General features: G+C 39.1%; 1 protein-coding gene across 2 annotated transcripts in view; it reads right to left on the bottom strand.

Moving 5' to 3' along the window:
- trps1 (trichorhinophalangeal syndrome I) overlaps nucleotides 1–23793 on the bottom strand; it is a 168476-nt gene that overhangs the window by 41417 nt on the left and 103266 nt on the right. The gene's annotated exons all lie outside the window — the stretch shown is intronic.

The raw sequence follows: 23793 nt of genomic DNA, 5'->3' as shown, positions 1-23793 counted from the left end.
GGCTTCGGGGCTAGGGCCGTGTCAGGCTTCGGGACTAGGGCCGTGACAGGCTTCGGGACTAGGGCCGTGTAAGGCTTCAAGACTGGGGCCGTGGTAGGCTTCAAGACGGGGGCCGTGGTAGGCCTCAAGACGGGGGCCGTGGTAGGCTTCAAGACGGGGGCCGTGGTAGGCTTCAAGACGGGGGCCGTGGTAGGCTTCAAGACGGGGGCCATGGTAGGCTTCAAGACGGGGGCCGTGGTATGGAACGCTGGTTCAGTTTCTGCCTCCCCCACAGTAAACGAGGAACCAGCGTACAGTAGGGCGAGGTCAATAAACTGAGCCAGGTTGAGAGAGCAGCGACCACCAGGCATGAATGATGAGGCTGGCTCATTCAGTCCAAACTGAAAAATGTCATTCAGAGCCACCTCATCAAAATTCACCTGGTACGCCAGGGCACAAAAATCCATAATATAAGCCTCCAAGGGTTGGCTCCCCTGGCGCAAACCCAAGAGTCGGGCCGCTGGCTCCATAATGTCAAGGACGGGGTTATGAGTTACATAACCACTGCCTTGCACGGAAAACCCTTGGTTCGCGTCCGATGAGCCATAAAACCTCTCCGGGGATGGAGAGCATACGGCGCTCGCGGATGCGTGGAAAGCATCAACGGGCTCAGGGGCAGACACAGGTGAAACAGGGTGAAAAATTTCAGACATAGAACATACCTGCTGCCCCTGGGCCGCAAGCGCTTGGTCAAGTTTCCACACCGTAGCTCCTCGCGCTGAATGTGACGTGTTCCTCCGCTCTAGTGAGCTGCGCGAATCCTCAGCGCGACGCATTGTGACTGTCTTCGGTGAGGTTGGTTATTTTGTAACCCGCACACACAAACACAAGACGAGACAGTCACAATGTCGGAGAAAACTGCTTTATTCCAACAAAGCAGGCAACAGTACAAAAACAGGGCAAATCCAGTGAAGAATAGTCAGGGTGAGCGTTAAATCGAAGCCGGGGAATCAAGATAGGGTGAAGGGGCAAATCCAGGAGAGAGTGGTCAACGAGAGCGTAGGGGGTCAAAGCCGGGGTAATCAGAATAAGAATAACAAGTGGGAGCAAAAGACAGGGGAACAAGGGGAGCTGGCAAGCTAAGAGGTGAACGAGAGGAGGTCAAAACTAGACGAGACTAGCGGGGGCAAAGACACGGGAAACTAAATACAATAACCAACAACCGTGAGACGAAAGGGTAGTGATATATATAGGGGCGAGTGCAGGTGTAAACCATGACAGGTGATGAGACGAGTGCAGGTGAAACTAATGTGCAGGAGTGCAGATGACGCGAGTGCAAGTGGTCATAATGTTCTGGGGGATTGGAAACGCGTGAGAAACTCGAGGAAGGGAGATTGCCTACGAGCATGTGAGCGAGTAGGAGCAAAGTGGGCATGAGGGCTCGAGCGAGCAAAAAGAGCGTGCGAGCTCGAGGGGGCGGAACGAGCGTGGGAGCTCGAGGGGGCGGAACGAGCGTGGAAGCTCGAGGGGGCGGAGCGAGGGAGTGGGGTTCGTGACAGTGAAACACAATAGGACAGGGGCTGTCAAGCACCATAACAGTATCATAAAACTGGACCGATATTTAACAAGTCTTAACAGATCGGTTTACAAATCGGACTGATACGGTTCTTGAAAACTTGATGATTCAGTCAAAGCAGTTAACAGCTTACTGAAGGGAAAAACTATTTGTGAATATGACTTAAATTTCAATCTGTTACTTGCACAAAGCTATAAGCTGTTGTGTCATATGGAAAGAAAATTAGTTTTTTTTTCATTCACAGCTCAACATACAGATATGATTAAACTAGCAGAATTTGTCATATTTCTGCATATACTGTATGTGTTGGACTGTTCCTCAGAATTCGGACAGTACTGTTATTAATAGGTGCAAGCTGTGCTGAGGTCCATTACCAATTCCATCTGGAAGTGTGTTGAACTACAGGACCCCCATCTGCCCTCAGGCAAATTGAACGACTAGCCTGTTTCAAATTTTAACAAACTCTAATATCTAAAACATACCCACATCCAGCCTCCTTCTCAGTCTGGTGCAACTCACGCTTTTAACAATGAAATAACACATTCTGCATATTTTTTCATCCCTTGGTGTGACTATAACACTTTCTTCTTGACCTATGCTGCTAGCTAGCTTTCACGCAATCTGTTTGCAGACATTTAATTCAAATGGCTATAGTAAATCCATTCTGAGGGCACAAAAACGAGAGGCAGGAGGAGTGTAGGCATTTTGTGACACTTTGATTTAATGAAGTATTGAAAGTCAAGTACACAAATATTCGAAGAAGCCGCGATGAGAGTCTTGGCCCTTATGAATTCCATAAATGAAATCCAAAAAGTTTTTTTCAATACATACATATACATACATATACACACACACACACACACACACACACACACACACACACACACACACACACACACAGTGTATATATATATATATATATATATATATATATATATATATATATATATATATATATATACACACATACACTGGCAGACAAATGTACAGATTTTGCTGTTTTGGAAGGAAATTGGTACTTTAATTCACCAAGGTGGCATTCAACTGATCAAAAAGTGTAATAAGGACATTACTGATACAAAAAACAGCACCATCACTATTTGAAAAAAGTCATTTTAGATCAAATCTACACAGGCCCCATTTCCAGCAGCCATCACTCCAACACTTTATCCTTGAGTAATCATGCTAAATTAATAATTTGGTACTAGAAAATCACTTGTCATTATATAAAACAACGTTGAAAGCTATTTGGTTTGTTAAATGAAGCTTAACAGAGTCTTTGTGTTTGTTTTTGAGCTGACACAGTATGCAATAGACTGACATGTCTTAAGGTCAATATAAGATAAAAAAAAATTCAAAAAAGAAACAGCTTTTCATAAAAAGGTATACACTACAGAAAGAGATGTGGAAGGCCAGATGTACAACTAAACAATATGATAAGTACATCAGAGCCTCTAGTTTGAGAAACATATGCCTCACATGTCCTATGCTGACAGTTAACTGGAAAAGATTGTTATTGATTTTAAACCCATTGAGATTTTGTGGGATCAGCTAGACTGTAAGGCGCATGGGAAGTGCCCAACAAGACAGCCACATCTATGGCAAGTGCTACAGGAAGCGTGGGGTGAAATGTCACAAGAGTACCTGGACAAACTGACAGCTAGAATGCAAAGGATCTGCAAAGCTGTCATTGCTGCACGTGGAGGATTTTTTGATGAGAACTCTTTGAAGTTGTTTATGAAGTTCTGAATTGTAATAGTAATTTTTCACGTTATTATTGTCCTGACTGTACATTGTGATCAGTTAAATGCCACTTTGGTGAATAAAAGTAACAATTTCTTACCACAAGACCAAAATCTGTACATTATTACAATTTTTTGGCTGCCAGTGTCTCAGGCCAAGCCTGAGTCTGCTCCATGCCATGTCATAGCCCCACCTGAGTCTGCTCCATGCCATGTCACAGCCACGCCTCAGCCTGCTCCATGCCATGTCACAGCCACGCCACAGCATGCTCCATGCCATGTTACAGCCACGCCACAGCATGCTCCATGCCATGTTACAGCCACGCCTCAGCATGCTTCATGCCATGTCACAACCACACCTGAGTCTGCTCCATGCCATGTCACAGCCACGCCGGAGTCTGCTCCATGCCATGTCACAGCCATGCCTCAGCCTACTCCACTCCATGTCCCAAACAAGTCTGAGTTGTTTTCACACCATGCCATAACTTTGCCTTTTGCGATGCCCTTCTCGTCCCTTGTCTCCAAGTTGAATTATCCTCCACTGACGTCAGTGTGTAGGGTCTCGAAGACCCTTCCTCACAGCTTGTCAGTACTCCTGCCTGCCACGGCAACAAGCCAATGGCCACGCCTGCCATGGCCAACGAGCCAACAGCCATGCCTGCCATGCCCAACCAGCTTCGTCTGTCCCAGTGCCTGCCTTGCCAACTTCGGCCACCTGGAAGAGGAGGAGAAAAAGTCTTCCGTTTCCAAGTCTCTGCCAGGGTTCATGACCACAGAGGTCGTTTACAAGTCTCTGCCAGTGTTCACGACAACAGAGGTCATTTCCAAGTCTCTGCCAGTGATCACGACCACAGAGGTAGTTTCCAAGTCTCTGCCAGTGTTCACGACCACAGAGGTAGTTTCCAAGTCTCTGCCAGTGTTCACGACCACAGAGGTCGTTTCCAAATCTCTGCCAGTGTTCACGACAACAGAGGTCATTTTCAAGTCTCTGCCAGTGATCACGACCACAGAGGTAGTTGTCAAGTCTCTGCCAGTGTTCACAACCACAGAGGTAGTTTCCAAGTCTCTGCCAGTGTTCACGACCACAGAGGTAGTTTCCAAGTCTCTGCCAGTGTTCACGACAACAGAGGTCGTTTCCAAGTCTCTGCCAGTGTTCATGACCACAGAGGTCGTTTACAAGTCTCTGCCAGTCTTCACGACCACAGAGGCAGTTTTCAAGTCTCTGACAGTGTTCACATCCACAGAGGTAGTTTCCAAGTCTCTGCCAGTGTTCACGACCACAGACGTCGTTTCCAAGTCTCTGCCAGTCTTCACAACCACAGAGGTCGTTTCCAAGTCTCTGCCAGTGTTCACAACCACAGAGGTCGTTTCCAAGTCTCAGACCATGCCCACGACCACAGAGGTCACTCCCGAGACTCTGCTCATGTTCACGACCACTGAGGTCATTTCTCTGTCATCCTAGACTCTTAGCCTCAAGCCTGCCATGGCTCTGCCTTCTACGGATTTGTACCTCGAGCCTCCCATGGTTCCGCCTTCCACGGCTCTGCCCCTCGAGCCTCCCACGGCTTTGCCTTCTACGGCTTCCCCTCTCGAGCCTGCCACGGCTCCACCTTTGACAGCTTCGCCCCTCGAGCCTGCCACGGCTCCGCCTTCGACAGCTTCGCCCCTCGAGCCTGCCACGACTTCGCCCCACGAGCCTACCACGGCTCCGCCTTCCACGGCTTCGCTCCTTTCATCTGTTCCTTCTGGACTACACTTCCCATAATCCCCTGCTCAGATCACTTCCAGCTGTTCCTATTATTCTCACCTGTGTTCCATTCCCTCATCAGTCAGTTTGTATACAATACCCTTATTTCTGTTCAGTCATTGTCAGTTGTTGTATGTGTTTTGACCTCCCGTTCGTGAATCATTCCCATTGATCATGTTTTCTCTGTTCCTGTATTTTTCCCATCATGGATGTTTCTATTGTTCTTGTGTTTCCCCCATTAATTTGTACTTTGTTTATTTTATTAAATACTTTTTTGTAACAGTAAATTATTAACAAAATTCAGTCACTCACTTATTCAGACTCATATGATGTGACTTCTACAGTCATCGTGAACCATTCAGGTACAGTGCCTTTCAGTGACCATAACTCTCTAATGTGGCCTGTGGGAACAGTTATTGTACTGTTGTATGCATTGTTGCATTATTAGGGGCTAATCTAGCTGCACAGCTGTTATGTGACACTGTTGCTCTACAGTATCTATTCAGTTTACATTAGTTTGTGTAGCTTACAGCAGATGAAGTTATCAAATTTTCAAATCTAATTATATAAAATATAAAGATATATACACACACAACAAGTAAAAGTTTTGGAAACACATGACTAAATTTCCATTATGACTGAATTTAGGATTCTCAATATCTTATTTAATTATTTTTCATATAAAAAGTTCATGCTTAAATGCTTTATATAAATTTTTAGGTTAACATAAACTGTGGCTATGTATGAGTTTCTTAAATAAATAAATAGAAGACAATAGAAGATATGATTCAATGACTCACTCATAACAAATAAAAGACTATGTAACCTCCAGATATGGCAACTAATATCAGTGTACGGCTGCAACTAATGAATATTATGATAATTCATCTTCAATTATTTATTTTGATTAATAGATTAATTGGATAAAAACTGAAATGTTATTTTATTGCATTTTAGAAAATTGTGATTAAAAAACAAAAACAAAAGAGAAATTATAAAGGGTATAAGGATTTGGTTCGATTTACAATACAGAACTCATATTTCTATACTCACACCATTTTGAACAAAGCCTGAATTATGAAAAGTTACATTTAAATGTATTATTATTACTTCCAGGACATATGCAAAACAATTCATTTCCTTTACTTGTAAAACTTAACAACGTACTGTTTCTTTAAAGAGTAAAATCATCCATCGTGATGGAGTGGGACAAAAAAATCAGCCCAGCAGAGGGCAATAGTGACACCAAAATAGAAATATTACTAATTCTGCCAAGCAAAAAAATACATAATTATGTTAGATACATATGTTTGTACTGTCACTGATTACATACATTTTAAGTATTTTAAATTATTATTGTAGGTTTTAAAATAGTATTGTCACTAATTATGTTTCTAAACTATTTATTTATAAAAAAATATGTGTATGCTTATCCAGTAAAATTATGTTTGCCATGGTATAAATTCACTTGTGAAATCAGACATTACATTTGGAATTATCAGGACTTTCATTATATTATATGCGATCACATGATGAAGAGATATCATCAAAAACACTTTAAAAACTGAAACAGCTTGAGTAATGCGACAGTGTGATATCCATGAAAGCAATAACTACATTGAAACTGAAATCGAGGTATGATGTTGTATGATTACTAACTGTAAAACACAATTTAAATCAAAATGATTGTGCTCCCTTTCTCCATTGCGATCGGCTTTACTGAGGCAGATGTACTCGCTCGCTTGCTAACTTGGGTTTAACGGAGACTCTCGCATGTGGTAAAACCAAACAGTATTTTGCAAAATACACCTGATTTTGAATTCATATCATGTATACGTTATAAAACATAGAAAATAGCAAGTCGTGCTGGACAGAAACAACTCTTAAGCTCATCAAACAACACACACCCTCTGTCAATACCTGAAGCAGCTAACAATCCATATTAAACTGTATTCTTACTATGATCTTCTTTGAAGTGTTTATAAAGTGCTCTCGTGCACTGGATAACTTGGGTGGTATTTTGTCTGCTTCAAGTTGTTTCTGTTGTTTTTCAAATTGGTTTCATCATGCAACACATTTTCACTGGGCTGTTAAGTGAAGTAACTGATGGAGCTTGTCCGTGCTTGCCGGATATATCCAACTAATCGATAGTGAAATTCATTGTCGATGATTTCCACTGTCGATATTTATCTTTATATTGTGTCCTATATTATCAGATTTTATATGATAAATCAGTGACATTTAAAAAAACATTTGTAAACAGATTTAATAGGCTGAAGTCATTGGGATGAATCACAATATTTGAAGAAGCTACACTGAATTGTGTTAGTTTTGATTTGTTAAGTATTCGTTATTATATGATATACTACATAATAATATTTAACATAAATCTGACAGTTGCAGCAGTGAAAATTGGCCCACTGAATTCTAAGGATCAGAGAAAGGGTGAAAACAAAGTGGTCATAAAAAATAAATTATGACAGGTTTTAGGAACAAAAAATATGCTAACCTTTTAAGTGGTATTATATTTGCCAATTCAATTTGACGCTTGCCATTTTCATTTAATGCCGCCAACTATGTAATCTGCAGAAATAGTGACTGAATTAATTTAGTTGGTTAAATGGATTCAGAAAAGACTAAAATCACTGGGATGAATCTAAATCTTTGAAGAAGCTCAAATAAACAGTAAGTTAATTTTTGCTTGTGATTTGATTTGAATTCTACGGGTCAGAAAGAGGTTAAAAATGGCATGATCATTTTTGGCATTTAAACTTTTCTTAAAATATAAATGGGCATAAAAATAAATAATGAGTCCAAAATATTTGATACAACTCCTTTTAGCATTTTAAACAGTGATCTGTGTTGTTTCCAGACAAATGGAAGTTCTGAGTGTTGTATGGGAGGTAAATCCTGACCACAAGATATTTTCTGTTACTCAGTGTTGTGAGGCAGTCGCTGCAGCCACCCAAGCCTGATGAGTATTATGGAAGATGGCTGTTTTTAGAGTATCTCTCACACCAAAATGCAAAGAGATGAGCACAGCAGCTGTGATCAATACATGAATTAAAATAGTGTTATTATTCTCTGCTCTCGAACAAACTCCTTGGGGAGAGAATGCTCATTGCATACATGGAGTTAGGCTAAGCTTATGGGTTTAAAAGAAACAGGTACAGGCTTCAGTATGACTCGGTGCATGGTGGTTGAGTAGATCGAAGCCTATCTAGTGTGGGCAGTGATCAAAACAGCCGTGAAAGGCATTGATGGAAGGGGAAAGCCGGGTTATAGTGCTCTTTTCACAGAAGTCTTATGACAGTGAATCTCTGAACCAAAAGAATTACTGATTACAGAACTATATTTTGGCTCTAATTATTGAAATCTGATGCGCTGAGCGACCCGAGATTTGGGACTAGAGGGATTGGGTTACAGCTGTATTTCAGTTGATAGTGTGTGGTGGGAAGTCTGAGCTCTCCAGTGGTACCTGCTTGTGGTAAATGTCATCAAATTTAAATTACTTTAAGTGCTTTATCTGTATACAGAATAGATTGAATATGAAGAATTTGCTGCTAAAATACAGAAAAGTAGTTTGATAACCCGTGCCAGGCAATATGTGTCATCAAGCACACACATGTATTCCCTTATATACATTTATGAATTACTCTGGATTAATTTCCATATCCTGAATTAATTCTTTGTATACAATACTCAGCAGCAAGACTGCTGGGTGTGAATTAAAAACTGCTCTATTAAAGGTATAGCTATACATCTCAAATAAATGTTACTTTTATTTAAATTTTTTACAAATTTACACCTTAAATTACTGGATTGTTTCTGATTTTCAAGAAGTGGACTTTTCAACAATGTTGTGCCACAGATGATCATGATTCAACATGATGCAACTGTTTCATGCAATTTTTAAATTGTTTAATCATAAAACAGATATATCCAAATCTAAAATCTGGTTGCATGAGGGGGCTTTCAGACCAAACACATTCTTGTGCTAAAAATGCTAATTGCAGAACAATGCAAGCAATAGAAAACAGGTATTTCGAGATAAGCTTTTAAAAGTTGATGTTTCTTTTTCACCTGACACTGCATCTAAAAAACAGTCTGCTCCTGCTTGAAATGCTAACAAACAAAAAAAAAAAAACAGTTGGACTGTGTTTACATAGAACAACAATGGAAAACGTGCGCAGCTGGACACAACCATTAGTGTATTATCATATTGCTGTTCCCATTTTATTTAAGCAATTAGCTAACATGAAGGAGATGGCAACAGCAGCTCTTTGTCCTCCAATATGTCCAAGGAAACTTCCTTCTGAGCGATCTCTTGTTGGATCCATCAACCTAATTGCCTTATGTAGGAAGAATACAGAATTCTCTTCTCTCAGATCAATAGAAGTGCTAATAGTGTTATTCCTTTACAAGATTTTTTAACCTAACACAATTTAATTCCCTTTACGATAAGCGCTTCATTCAGAGATACTCTTTTCAATGCATATTACGCAAAAGGTGTCCATCACAGATTCAATGGACCAATCAAAACATTACAGCTGATGTCACTGTCACCTTGTGACATCACTGTTCTCATGGGACCCAGTTCACCTTTGTAACAAAAGTCTAAAGGGCAAACTCAATCGATAATATAGTGAAAGGTCAACGTGGCTTCTCTGAGCAGTATTCAATACTCAATTACCAGAGCTGACTTTCTGTATGAATTTGAAAGGGTGCTTAAGGCTATTTGAGGCATGACATCAGCAAGAATGACACTTCAGCTATTTAGAAATAGAAGATACAGTGAAGACACACCTGTGCATCATTAGTCATAAAAACTGACACGGACTGTACAAGGATTGAGGCCTTTACCGGAATGTTTGAAGACAGATGAAGAAGTATGCATAGCTTTGGCCTTTTATTAATGTGATTCCTGTTGTTTTGCTTGGCGTAAATGTGACTTTGGTGTGCTTTAAATCGGCTTGCTAGATATCCTACTGTGAGCAATTACATGCATGTGTGTCTCGCCTAGACAGTTTGTCAGACCTTGTAACACAAGCAATTATGTTTGGGCTATTTGTTGATGCTTGATGTTTGTGTCTGTGTAGGAGGTACGTAGGGGAAATCCACTCCTCCTACACCCAGATGTGGGATGCACACCAGTGTATTTGAGTGGAGTGATGGCAATTTCCCTTCTCAGCTCAAAGCATTCTGTAATTACTCCTCTCCAGGTTTTCTATTTCCCACTTTTTGCTCACAGGTGAGAGAAGTCAAGTCATTACTTCTATACTGTGAACTTTGTTCAATAAGTTTTATTTATATAGAAAAAGTATTTTAACAAAAGAGGTTATGGGAAATCATGTCTGACAAATTTCTGTATAGTTGATATGGTAATGCATTAGGCCATATGATTGTTGAAAATTTTGCATAGACTTCATCAAAAAACAGAGAGTTAGTACTACCCAACTGTGACAAGGAGGGGGGCGTGGCCGGGCCGTGAGTATGCACGGTCGGTGCCGAATCACCTAAGCAGCGGGAGAGAGAGAGAGAGAGAGAGAGATAAAGGGGACCTGGAGACACCAGTGAGAGAGAGAGAGACACACATGGAGTTATGTTTGTGTGTGTCTTTTATGTTATGTTGAAGTTCATTTGTATCATTTAACTTTATGTTGACTGCTCAGCGGGTCCCAGCTTCCTCCTTTCCCGACCAAACAGAGGTCTTTTACAACAACATAAGATTTTGCTTCATTGTATAGATTCTCCTCACCTCTCTGAATGGATATTTAATGTAGGGAAAATAGAGACACAACAACCAAAAGTGCACTGGCAAGATTCTGAAACATATAGTGCAGATGTCGGCCAACGACTGACAAAAAGCACATCCTGGTTTCAAAAATAGATCACTCCAGAGCAGGGCTACAATGCCAAAGCACATGCGGAAAACTCAGAAATCAATTTAAGGGTTCTAGAGGCCACGGTCCATGAATAGATTTTCTGCTTCTCGAAGGAAAACACCTTGACATTTGCCCGTATAGTGCAACTGTGAGTGAAAGAGACCTGATACTGAAATGCAAACATCTCAGCTTAAAAAGAGAGGGAAGGTTTTACTTTTTAATAGGCAAATAATTATTTATAATAATATCTTAATTTTTAGTCTTTTGATTATATTTAATGTATATATCAATGTTTATTTATTTGCTTTGAAATGATATATTATGTCAGCATGTTTTTCACTCTGTTTTTACTCAATTAACAGAAGAATGAAGAATGCTTTTAATCTATTTCATTTATATGCACACCAATATATTACAATACCATTGGAATAAACAGCATTATTTAAAAAAATATTTTTTTACTAAAACATTATTCCACTCACAGAGATTGAGTGATGACAAAAACACATCACTGAATCAGAGTTTTAAATTCATTCATTGGAATGGACAGTTTGAACTGATTCATGGAAAGTAATTGAACTTACCAACTCTAAAGCAGCTTCCATATACAGTAACTCTTGTGGAAGCCCCTTAACCCGTTTCCTATGACATAATCCTCTCACACTCGCGAGTCATGAAACTAGTACAATGACGTTGTTTTAGGAGAAATAAAAGTGCTTTAAAATCACTGATAAATTCACAATGTTGCCTATACATTTTATATCACCAGCAAAATTATTGTAAATATTCCATATATTGTCCAGCCCTACTGACTAAATAAACTTTGATAAAAATTATATACAGCAAGAGTACAAAGTAAAGTAATCTGAGAGAGAGAGAGAGAGAGAGAGAGAGACCCAGAGTCTGGCAGAGAACCAGAGACTCTGACTTTCAATTCCATTGTTTTATCCCCTGTGATATATTCTTCATGAGAAAGAAGGATAAGGGGAGGAGGGAGGGACAGAGCAGAGAAACCCCTCAGAAATGAGAGCTGAGGGTCGCAGCTGCTGCGGTGCTATTTAGAAAGCATTGCGTCACCGTGAGAGGGAGGCTTACCAGTCTCAGACATGGTAAACCCATCTGATATTAATGTCATATTTCTACACACCCTACTCTGGGAAAACAGCAGTACCCTTTCTGCATACAAATGCACATAATGACAAATGATGGTTGGGCTGTGAGCTATGAAGGCACAGGCGCATATTAGCACACTGAGGCTGAGAGTGAGGTCTAATGCAGGGGGATTGGAGGAAAGCCTGAGAAAGACTATTTATTTATAACAAAACTGCAGACTAATGATTGGTATTCCAGACACGTAGAACAGAAGCTATCATGCGGGAGATGCTTGTTCGATTTGGGCAGCAACAATGATTTGGCCCAAATCTGCCTGTTTTATCTCATTGCCACCACATGAACATACACATACAGCAGTGGTTTCCACTCATCGGTTGACTGATCTTCTCAATGGCAAAACACTGACACGTGGGCAAATACAGAGCTGATTTGTGATTGAACTCAACTGTAAGTAAATCTCGGCACAAGACGTACGAGTCTCGTGCAGCAGGCCTCACCTCTTCCATAATGACTCAGCATTTCTGAGGCAGAGAAATCTCATACACACAGCTTTCTACTACCTGTTTGTTCTCATTTCCATTTTCTAATTCAGTAATAATTGCAAAACAGTAATTAATTCAAGGAGTTTCACACGCATGTGTGAGTTCACAGACACGCACATACAGACTGGCCTAAAAATGTTTGGACACTTGAGTCACACTTAAAAATGTATTAATTGCATAAAGCATCAAAGTAAATGTCATTTATTTTAAATAAATACAGCACAAGCACACTTTTCAAGCAAAACATTTGAGAAATAGTTTGTTTGAAATGATTAATGAAGACAAAAATTAGTCAAAAGAAATAATAATTCCACAATTCCACATTGGATGCTGCTGGAAGATTTTTCTTGGGTCTCCATAAGAAGCAATGTAAAAATTACCAAAAAAGTGATCTAGATGGAGATCAACAAACAAGTGTTAGCCTAGTCAGAGTAAAAATAATTACGGGCTCAACTTGTGTCTTAATTCAAAGTGGTTAATGATATTAACATAATTAACCTCAGGCGAATGATTCCATGTCATCTACCCACTCCTTAAACTTTGACGGGTACGGTATTGTCAAAAGACGTTCATCGTGACATTGTAAAATATTGCCTCAAATGAGCCACATTTTTTTTTTTTTTTTTTGGTACATTTTCCCCTAAAAATGTACAGATGGATTAATGGAGATCCCATAACAGGTTTATGTTATGAATTATGGAAAACTTCTGTGTTCAGGAAAAATGTGGATTCTTGTGGTTACTCTGCTAGGACACCTGTGTGAAATTCATACATGCACTAAAAATCACCTTGAGACCAGTTCTTTAAAAGTCATTGCAAAAATGGCTCAGAAAAGTTACGTTAATTCTGAGAAAGGGCGACTAATATTTTTTAACAGATACCACTTGCCTTCTTGTGACTTAAATGTCCAAATACATTTTGTGGCGACTGTATGCAAACACATACACATTTACAAACAAAGAGAGAAACCAGTGTTCAAAAACCTACAATGGACAAAACAAGCTCAAACATTTGCAGCTTTTCTCCCACGACTTGTTTTTTTCATTAGTGTTTTGCCTACTACTGTATGAAGCCACCATGGTGAATGCTAGCTGATTACTAGGTGTATACTGTATATTTACAATGGCCTTATCGGTTAAGTTCATGCATCCTTTCAAATACAGAATATTGAGGAGATGACTTTACTTTAAGATGTCTGTGGAGAGCATTAGAATAAAGACTGGTTCCAGTTTTGAAAGTGTTGAGAGAGTAGTTTGCCATCATAACGGATGATTGACAGCCAGAGAGATATGTCAACAAGATGCTCCCTAGTTAAGTATTATGTCTGGAAAGAACATGAATTTGCATGGAAATCAAAGATTTCCATGCTGAACACTCAAAGGAGCACATGTTGTGGAAAAATGCCAGTATGTATATCTTGCCAGAGTGGAGAGCAGAGTTCCGCGGACCTCCAGGAAATAATCAGTAGGGGGGGCAGAGAGCTGTACTGTGGATGGAGACTCACAAAGAATACAAGTGTGTTAAATAGTCTTTTCTTTATCTGTGGCTTCAAGCCAAACTGGAAAGCAAGAGAGTTTTGACCATGTGAGCACATTTATGTGAGTTTTATCTAAGCAGATAGTGAGCCGTGTCTATGAGAGTGAGAGTGTCGATAGAGTTGAAAAAAGAGGGAGACAGAGAGTTCAGGAAAGGCTTAGCAAGGAAGAAAGGTCCTTTTCTCTTCTTGTCTAGAGACCACATCTTAGACAGGAAATGAACTCAAGCCCTGAGTGAATCAGCTGCTGCTCATGCCCACTCTCTGCTGTTCTGTTCCCACAGTAGGAGACAAACACTAAGAAAAAAAAATTACTTTTCATCTTTTTCCTCACCTGATAACTTTGCATTCAATGTTTGGAACTGACAACTGTTTTTGTTAACATGTGTGACTCTCGAATTGTCCTGTTCATACAAAAGCTTAAAGCAGTGGATTGAAAACTGTCTTGCAGTATAAATATCAAAACACCCTTAAGACAAGCTAAATTAAAGTAAGTTTGCATAATATATTAAGACGGGTTTACATGAGGGTGCGAGGGAGTCAGTTTGGTTATAGAAAGCATTTTACTCTCTTGTGAACCGAACTATGTGTGTGAACATAATGGTATTTAGCATGTTAAAACAGGACTGACAACCATATACTGCTGCTAAGCATAGCCTTGGTTCTCTTTTTCCTACAATGCATCACTCTCCCATTTCCTCACTGCTCCTGCAACACTAACCATCAACTTGAGTGATATAAAAAAAAGAGAATATAAGTCAGCGAATGCTGCTGATCAGTAAACCAAAGAAGCCAGAGACTCTCTCTTTCTCTCCCCATTATTTCACGTCTCACATTATCTCCCTTTTACTCTCTCTGCACGTTCCTGTGTTGGATACTGTCCAGGATCGGTAATAAAGTGCTAAGCAGAAGACAGGAAATACTGGAGAAGTCGAACAATGTTATGGCAATACTTATAGCTTTTACAGTTGAGGCCCAGCTGCACATCTGCATAGCATCAGGCCCTCTCTGGCCCAGTAAAGAGGAAACCATTTTTACTCCTGGCATCCAGCACCTCCAAACAGATGTTATAACTTTACCAATAGCCTTGTTTTGTTGTCTTTTTTTGTCTTTAATATAGCACAAAGATAAACACGACACAAAATGTCAATTTTTCAAAAGAGGAAATGGGAGTTGCTGGCATTGGGGACGGTAGGGAGGGTAGCATGGAGGAACAGAAAGACAGAATAATAATAGGTACTGTAATTTATTTAGCATGAAGGAATCTGCTGCGATCTCCAGAGGGGAGGCGAGACGTGTTACCATTTTGCCTCACAGGAAGGGCTGTCGTCGTATCAAAACATGCTAAGCGTACTTCCAGCACAGTGATGCATATCTATGCTTGAGAGAAACTCAACAGCCTGTGAAATTAGACCAGCCACCTCACAGGTTGTCATCTATGTGCATGGATATTACTGTTTCTAGATGTCTTTGACCGCAAATTAAAGTCACTATGAACTTGAACAACAGTTATTTATTTCAGTGGTTAAAAGTATAGTTCACATCTAGCACACCTGGAGTCACAAGTTTGAATCCAGGGCATGCTGAGTGACTCCAGCCAGGTCTCCTAAGCAACCAAATTGGCCAGGTTGCTTGAGAGGATAGAGTCACATGGGGTAACCTCCTTGTGGTCGTGATTAGGGGTTTTCGCACTCAATGGGGCGAGTGGTAAGTTGTGCATGGATCGCAGAATGTAGCATGAGCCTCCACATGCTGTGAGTCTCCGCGGTGTCATGCACAGCAAGCCACGTGATAAGATGGTCAGATGGATGGTCTCAGAAGTGAAGGCAACTGAAACTTGTCTCTGCCACCCGGATCGAGGTGAGACATTTTCAGAATTAATTATTGGGAACATCGAAGTGTTTGTTCAAAAGTTACTTCTTTTATGTTTTCATCAAATAGTTTTTCTCGAGGTTACTTGAATAAGAGCGCACTGTCTCTCTCTCCCTCTATCACACGTGCAGCGGAATCTCAGAGAGGAAGACACGCAAAGCAAAGTTGATTAAAATTAAACAGACATGCTAGTTTTAAATGTCAAACGAACATGTATTTATGACATATATCCATGTATGACTACAGGGAGCACTTCAATGTAAACAAGCAATCCCGGGCATTTAAGACAATTTAGAAATCCCAGTTGACTTTTTTTAAAGTCCCTTTCGGGAGGCAAGGACATATTATCACGATAAACAAGCAGATATTACAGCTTTTCTTACTTACATTACAACTTGTAGACAGTTTGAACAGTCTATCCCGTTTTGCTAGTTTCATTCACACTTACTACTCATTACAATTCCAATAATCAGGAAATAGCGAAGCCAAAAGTTGCAATCCAACAGGGAAATAAAAAATAAAAAAATGCATCCAGGCTGATGCAGGTGTAAACTCTGGTTGACAATTTGCTTATATCCTATGTGAACAATGCAGGTTTTGAACTTTCTGCAACTCTTTGGAAACAAAGTTAATTGTTCACAATCTGACAGCAAAATGCGGAAGTCTGTTTCGGCTGGGGTATAGTTGTGTGTGTCTGCATAAAGAGAGAGAAAACAGCCTGGCTGTAGCCGTTTTGTGATAATAAGCTTTTATTAGCATAGCATGCCTAATCACAACTGACACCATGAGCCCGTTTGAGAATCTTTTGTTTATTGTTTTTGGCAAAGCACTTTTTACTCCCCACACAACAGTGGATTTGCTCCAAATTTCAATTGAATCACACCAGACTGACAGCACGCATCCCTGTCGCTTTCCCATTGTCTTTTATTTATCATTAAATACAGATCAAGCTAATAATTGCTGGGGATTGAAGTTAATTCTCGCTTTGCTGGCCCTTGCTCTATTCTTTGATGTTTCTTCCTATGGACTAACAAGGGGAAAGACATCTAATTTATTAATTTATACAACACACAAACAATGTTTTTTCCCAGACCACCCAAAGCTTGTTGGGATACTCAAACTTAGTGCTACTGACCTCTCCAACTTTCAATTAAAACACCTAAATATGACAATTAATCATATTATAAATAAGCAAAATTGCCAATATCCACTAGCTTTAATCGTCCAATGGTTTAAACATTGTCATCAGAAGTCAAATAGAAGTCTCTTTTGACTCCTTGTTAACAAAAAGCTGAGTGAACAACTGTGAAAACAGACATTGAAAAACAAAATTCCTTTGGGAAATCAAACTCAGATTTTCGAATCAATAAAAACTAACATATCTGAATGCTGATGGACAGCAGCCAGTGTGCTATTGTCCACATTGCAATGCATCATTAGGAATATGACTTTGTTTTTTAAATCTTTACATTTTTTAAATGTAAGTCATAATTCCCACAGATGCAAGTCCAAAACATGGCAGATTTCACACACACTGTCTTCTGTAAAATATTTTATAATAAACAGATTTTACAGCTCAATTTGAGAACAAGTGTTTCATTAGTAGAAAACAAAAAACAGACCACCTTCTTCAGTTTGTGAGGAACAACAGCCAAATAAAAAATTGGGGTTAAGTAAGTTCTGCATAGTAGTCCTAAAAAAAACACTAAAAAAACAGAGCAAAAACAAGAAACAGGAAGAGGGAAATGAGGAGAAATAAAGAGAGCAATAAATGTAGCTAAACCAATCCAGCTTTAATAACTTTCTTTCTAAATCTTTGCATAGTTTAGCCTATACTTAGCCACACTACAGTACGGCATTTTTTCACTCAGAATTTCTCAATGCGGGTGTGTAGTTGCACAAGAATCAACTAATATGCCAGGATATGTTAATATTCTGATTATATTTATAAGTTAAGTAAACATGTAAACCTCATTGCCTTAAACCATTTTAAGGCAATATTCTGGTTTCTAGAAAACAAAATAAGACAGCTGACATATGCCTGTATTAATCAGAATGTTGGTCATTATTTGGTATTTCCACGGTATCAGAATATTCATTTATATCTGTGCATATACCCAACACAAAGTAATTCTAGGCGTTATGTGTTACAGGCAGATGTGAAAACGCAGTATATTTTGGGGAAGAATTTTTTTTTTTAAAAAATTTATTTTTTGGAATGAGGCAGAGACTGATTTTTTTCTGTCATTACATTAAAAGAAATAACACACTCACCAAGCACTTTATTAGGAACAATATCCGCCCGCCTCAAGGTTCAACATGTTTTGAATTCTGAGATGCTGTTCTGCTCAATACAATTGTACTGAGGGGTTATCAGAGTTACCATAGCCTTTCTGTCAGCTCAAACAAGTCTGGCCATTCAGGCTTGTATCTGATATTTATTTCATTAAACACATTTAAATATTATAATATCCTATAGTAATTTGATAAATAATAATTTTATACCATCTCTATCTTGAGGCTCAATATAAGGGTTAGTGGGGGACACTGGTGAGAGTCAGTTCTATCAGTTCACACGGAACTGGAAACAACGACAGCCTGGTGGAACCCCTCTTAAGTATACAAAACATGAAAGGGAGTCTAGGCGACAACGCACAGCTGTTTCGTGTGCACACAAAGCTTCATGGAAACCCCAGGAAGCGGCTGCCTCGCACAATTTATCAGTCTGCATTAACAGACTTCTGCGAAAACGGCTTACATCTGGTGACGAGTGAACGGCATCTGTTTAAGAAGAAATTAAGGACATTAAAGAGAGAGTGAATGAATCACGAAGAGGGGAAAGATCTGCAAATGAATGAGAGGATTAGAATAAATTCTGAATGGTTGGTAAAGTTGAGATAGTGTGAAAAAGACAGCTAGAGAGTGAATGAGTGAGTTGCTTTGTTCTAAAATATAGTGAGCTGCATACAATGACAGCATTTTATTTTTTTCATTCAATACTGAAAAATATCAATAATAAAGGTCTGTGGAATCGAAACAGATTTTTTAACCCAATATTTGTGCATATTATGCACTTTATTTTTATGGTTACTAGAGTCTTGCATTATTAATGTAGCAACATGTTAATGTCAACCTCTATTGGAATAAATTTAGTTTTGTGACAGTAAGGATGCTGCCTCCTATGTAAGCAATAGGCAGCTCACTAGGATTGTAAACAGAGCTAATGTGTAACTTTGACACCCCTAGTTACTCAAAAGTTCTTTTTTTTCTCATCAAAAGTGAAAAGGGATAAAGCTTCCCACCCTTTACTTTAACAGACTGGAAAAGAACAAAAAAAAAAAAGGAAAAAAGGACAAAAAAGAAAAATAATGAGGAAAGAGGAGGAAGAAAAGAATGTAAGTATATTAACTTCCACCATCTGTGGGTTGTACATTACACTCTGCTGCCCTGCAGGCATCACAGCTACACACGGGAGCTTAAAGACAAAAAATGAGCCAGGCGGAACACCACTCCTTCCATTCAGCGAGGGCCTTCCGAATTTCCAGTCAGAGCTTGGACACACATGTACTGTATCATTCCTCTGCTGATTAGGGAAGAGGGATGGTTTCACGTTGAAGAGTTTAAACGCAATATACTTCCAGCTGGAGAGCTGATAAGGGATGATATAAAAATGCTGAAGCATGTTTTTCCTTGTTTTAATCTTCTCCTTCTTGTAATGTGACACTGGCTATGGGGCTTCACCTTGAAGCTTTTATTTAAAACACATGTTCCCCACTCTCCTCTTAAAAAAGCATCCCTTATCTCTCCATCAATCTACAGACACTGGCTGATTCATTCTAAGCCTGACAGGGGCCGGGATTTTAATTAATATGCGAGTGTGTGGGTGAGCACTCAAGCTCTGTGGGTACTCTTTAATATATTCCACTCTTTACCATGGCTATTCCAATAATTTCAATGAAGACAAATCATAATACTACTGCATACAATGACATTCTAAAAGGCCACTAACTTTGTGTACAATTGTGCACAATGTGAGGTCCATAAAGATTTGGTTTAAGAACTTGACTGGCATATATAAAGCCCAGAACTGAACCCCACTGAACACCTTTGGGATGAATTGGAATGTCAACTGTGAGCCAGGCACCATCACCCATCTTGTGTCCGATATTGAGGAAAATCCTGCATCAGTGTTCAAGCATCTATATTGCAAAGCCTCCCAAGAATGGACTTTTATATAGAATATTCATTTGTTGATTTTCCCATCTGAATGTGTGTAGGGAAAGGGGGTAAGGTGTAAGAGAATAGAAAGAAAGAAAGAAAGAAAGAAAGAAAGAAAGAAAGAAAGAAAGAAAGAAAGAAAGAAAGAAAAATAAACTATCATCAACCTGTCTAAACCCACTTCTGCCATGCTGTGACTCATATTTAATGCAGATGTTTCGTTTTTTAGCTGTACGTTGAAGAGACATGTGGAACAATGATTTACAGTTGACCCTAATTGTACATATATAGGATTATTCTTATTTGTAGTTTGAACACACACACACTTTTTTTTTTTAAGAATAACACACGTTGCAATGCAGTTGCTAGGGTGTTCTGGGTGGTTGTTTGTTGGTTAAAAAATGGCCCAAGTCAAAAGAGCCTACACAAAAACTATCTATATAAAACTAATTATCATTCATTTCCAAAGTTTTTGATGGTTAGGGGTTTGTACCACTAATAAAAACTGTTGAATTGGTTGGATGGAATGTATATTTCAAATTTTGCTGGCATGGTATCCATAATTAACTTAAAAAATCCAAAATGTTTTTGATGCATACCTCATTGGACCTCCAACAAATGGGAACATATGCATTTATGTAACACATTTACAATTGATTAAAAAAACATAATAAATTATGAATATATACAAGAAACAGAATAAAAGCATTAAAGCTTATCCTGTATATTTCACCTGAAGAGTAGGAGCCCTTTAGAAAATATATAAGAAGATTTTGACATGTTAACTGTATTCTCTGAAGAGACAAAGAGAACTTTAAAATGAGAAAATAATATACAACATATCCTGCTCGAGAGTCCTGACAAAGGTGGTATTTCACTCAAATACCCATAATGCCTCTGGGCTCATAGGAAAGAGAACTCATGCAGTTCTGCATGAAAGTGATGAGATACTAAAGAAGTTTCATTAGCTCTGTTTCAAAACCTAGTGAGCGGCCTATGAAGGCAGCACTTTTAGGCATCACTGGCCCACTTACGACACAAAGGCAATTCCAAAAGGTACATATCATAATTTTGCTGCCTCCCAAGATACATGATTTTGGTCCAAATCTAAGGCCAAGTCCACACTAACAAGTTTTTGGTTGAAAACATTTTCAGTTTCCAAACTGAATGCTGTACCAGAGAGTGTCTTCGAACGTCTTTTTAGCTAGAGGAAAAAGTTGTTCCAGCGTGGATGAGAGGCACAAACGTAGCAAAATCAATGCGTTTTCAACTAAGTGAAAGCATAATCCAAAGTGTCATTGGACACTTAAAATAATTTAGAAAGAATAGTTCAATCTAATTAAAATGTGTCTATTTTATACAATATATGTGTGTGCTATGTATTTAGCATCTGAGAGGCTGATTGTTAGCCTAGCAACACATTAACAGCAAATTCGGTTGGAATCAATTGTGGGTCGATTCTCCAGTTCGGAGTGCTATTTGTGTGACGCACTGAGTTGCTGCCTATGTAGTGTATTTCAAATCAGTCACTTATGATACTCCACATCAGTTAGCACTGGAAGGCAACAGCTTGTGTAGGCAATAGGCAGCTAACTAGGTTTTGGAGCAGACCCATCATACAGCATACCTTCCTACACTGTGCAAGAGCACTGAGTCTTGCTAGAGACATGCTAAATGTTGAAATATACATAAATAGATGCATCAATATATGTGTGATAAATTATTCAGAATGTATGGCATGATTGTGATGTACAGCAGTGGGTATTTTCTTTTTGACAATGTTATGAGTGAGTTTAAACACCTCCAGATCACAACGCGGGAAGAGGATGGCTTCATCTGATTTCTTAAGGGAATGTAAACAGCGTTTTCAACAGCTTGCCTCGTCTGGTATCAATCAAGTTTAGGCTTCATGACTAAAGGCTGCTTTTCTGTTCAGATAAAATATGGCTGTAAGTTAATGTTGTGTGTGACAGTTGCGGTCAGAGTTTCTGGAGAAAAAAAAATGGATAAGAAAAGGAAGACTGAATGGAAAGAGAGACAGAGACAGTGAGGAATAGAAAGGAAGAAAGCGAGAAATAAACATACAAGCAAAGTAAGATGTTTCTCAGTTAATTGGACACAGATAACAGAGTCTATGGGATTTGTAGAGTGGAAGAAATAGAGAGAGAGAAAAAGAGTGATGCGTGAGTGAACATGGCGAGATGAGAGTAATGAAAGCAGTCAGAGTCTTGGTGCTGCTCGGTCGCTTTTTGTGCCCACTTTGAGCCAAACACCACAGGCCTGATAATCCGTCCGTTGCCATGGCGCTGGCCTTGAGGACTACCATTATTTTCCTCCTGCAGAATTTACTGCTTTGCACAGACAAAATCGCACTCTCCATTATCCCCTATAATAATGATTTCTCGCTAAACGAGTGATACGCAAAATAACGTCAGCAACGAGGGCTCATCAACGGCTGGTTTTGTTGTTTGGCCACATACAGTAACTGCACATCCTGTGCTCTCTTTATAGACTCAGGGGTAAAAACAGGAACAGTGTGGAGAGAGGGAGCAATGGAGGGAAGGAGGATACAGAGGAGAGCATGTTGGGAAGGAAGGAAGTTGATGTCAAGAGAGTGAATTTTATTTATCTAATGTATCTTTTATTCAACTCTTAGTGTGTGTTTTATTGCATATTCTTTTTAAGTCTCTCCATTTAACTTTAATTTGTTTTCACTTGGGAGCTTGCAGGAAATGCATTTCACTGCCAGCAATCACTGCTTCATACTGTATCGATATGCATTTGATTAAGAAAACCTTGAAACTGGAAGCTTGAATGAGTGTGTGTAAGGAAAGAAAAAAGGAGAGAGTATAAGGAGGAATGTTCTGTTTATACCTGGTATTTACATGCTATTTAAATGTGTCTCCAATTAAAATTGTGATCCAATTTCATAAAAAATTCTGTATGATTTCCTCATCCTCATGTTGTTCATAACTAGTGGTCGATAGACCAATACAATGCTGATATATCACACAATTGAATAGAGTAAATAACATAAAATAAAATTATTAATAAAAATCATAAACTCTTATTTAGCACTATATTTACTCAAGTTCACACAAATCTGTAACTTTGTAAAAAATAATCTAAACAAATAATATTGTATTTACTGTATATGGTAGATAGCAGTTTCTTCAGATTTCTGTTTTGTCATCAAATTTTAGTAATTTATTTGCACATGAAGAAATGGTTAATAAATTAGAAAGAAGAAAATAACAGCACACACAGTAGTCCAGTAACCATGGATGGTATGTGCGCATTAACAATCACATTTTCTAAAATAATACCAAATCAACCCAACGTTGCACAACGATCCAGCACGAGTAGCAATCTCCTGACAGTTTAAATGGCCTGGATAGCCTGCTTGGATTGTCACGGAGTGACCGTCTTGATTTGTGATTCAGAGGAACTTTTGATCCTGATCCTCAAGTTTTGATTCTGGCTGATAGAATACAGGCTTCAGAGAAGATATTAGATGAGCGCTCAACGGGAAGAAAACACTGGATTTTCGTGAAGTTTGTGAATTACATTATTTAAACAAGATAT

This window comes from Xyrauchen texanus, chromosome 10 (assembly GCF_025860055.1).
Source record: "Xyrauchen texanus isolate HMW12.3.18 chromosome 10, RBS_HiC_50CHRs, whole genome shotgun sequence".
NCBI lineage: Eukaryota > Metazoa > Chordata > Actinopteri > Cypriniformes > Catostomidae > Xyrauchen > Xyrauchen texanus.
The sequence above is the reverse complement of the archived record's forward strand: the minus strand, read 5'-3'. Positions and strand labels throughout refer to the sequence as shown.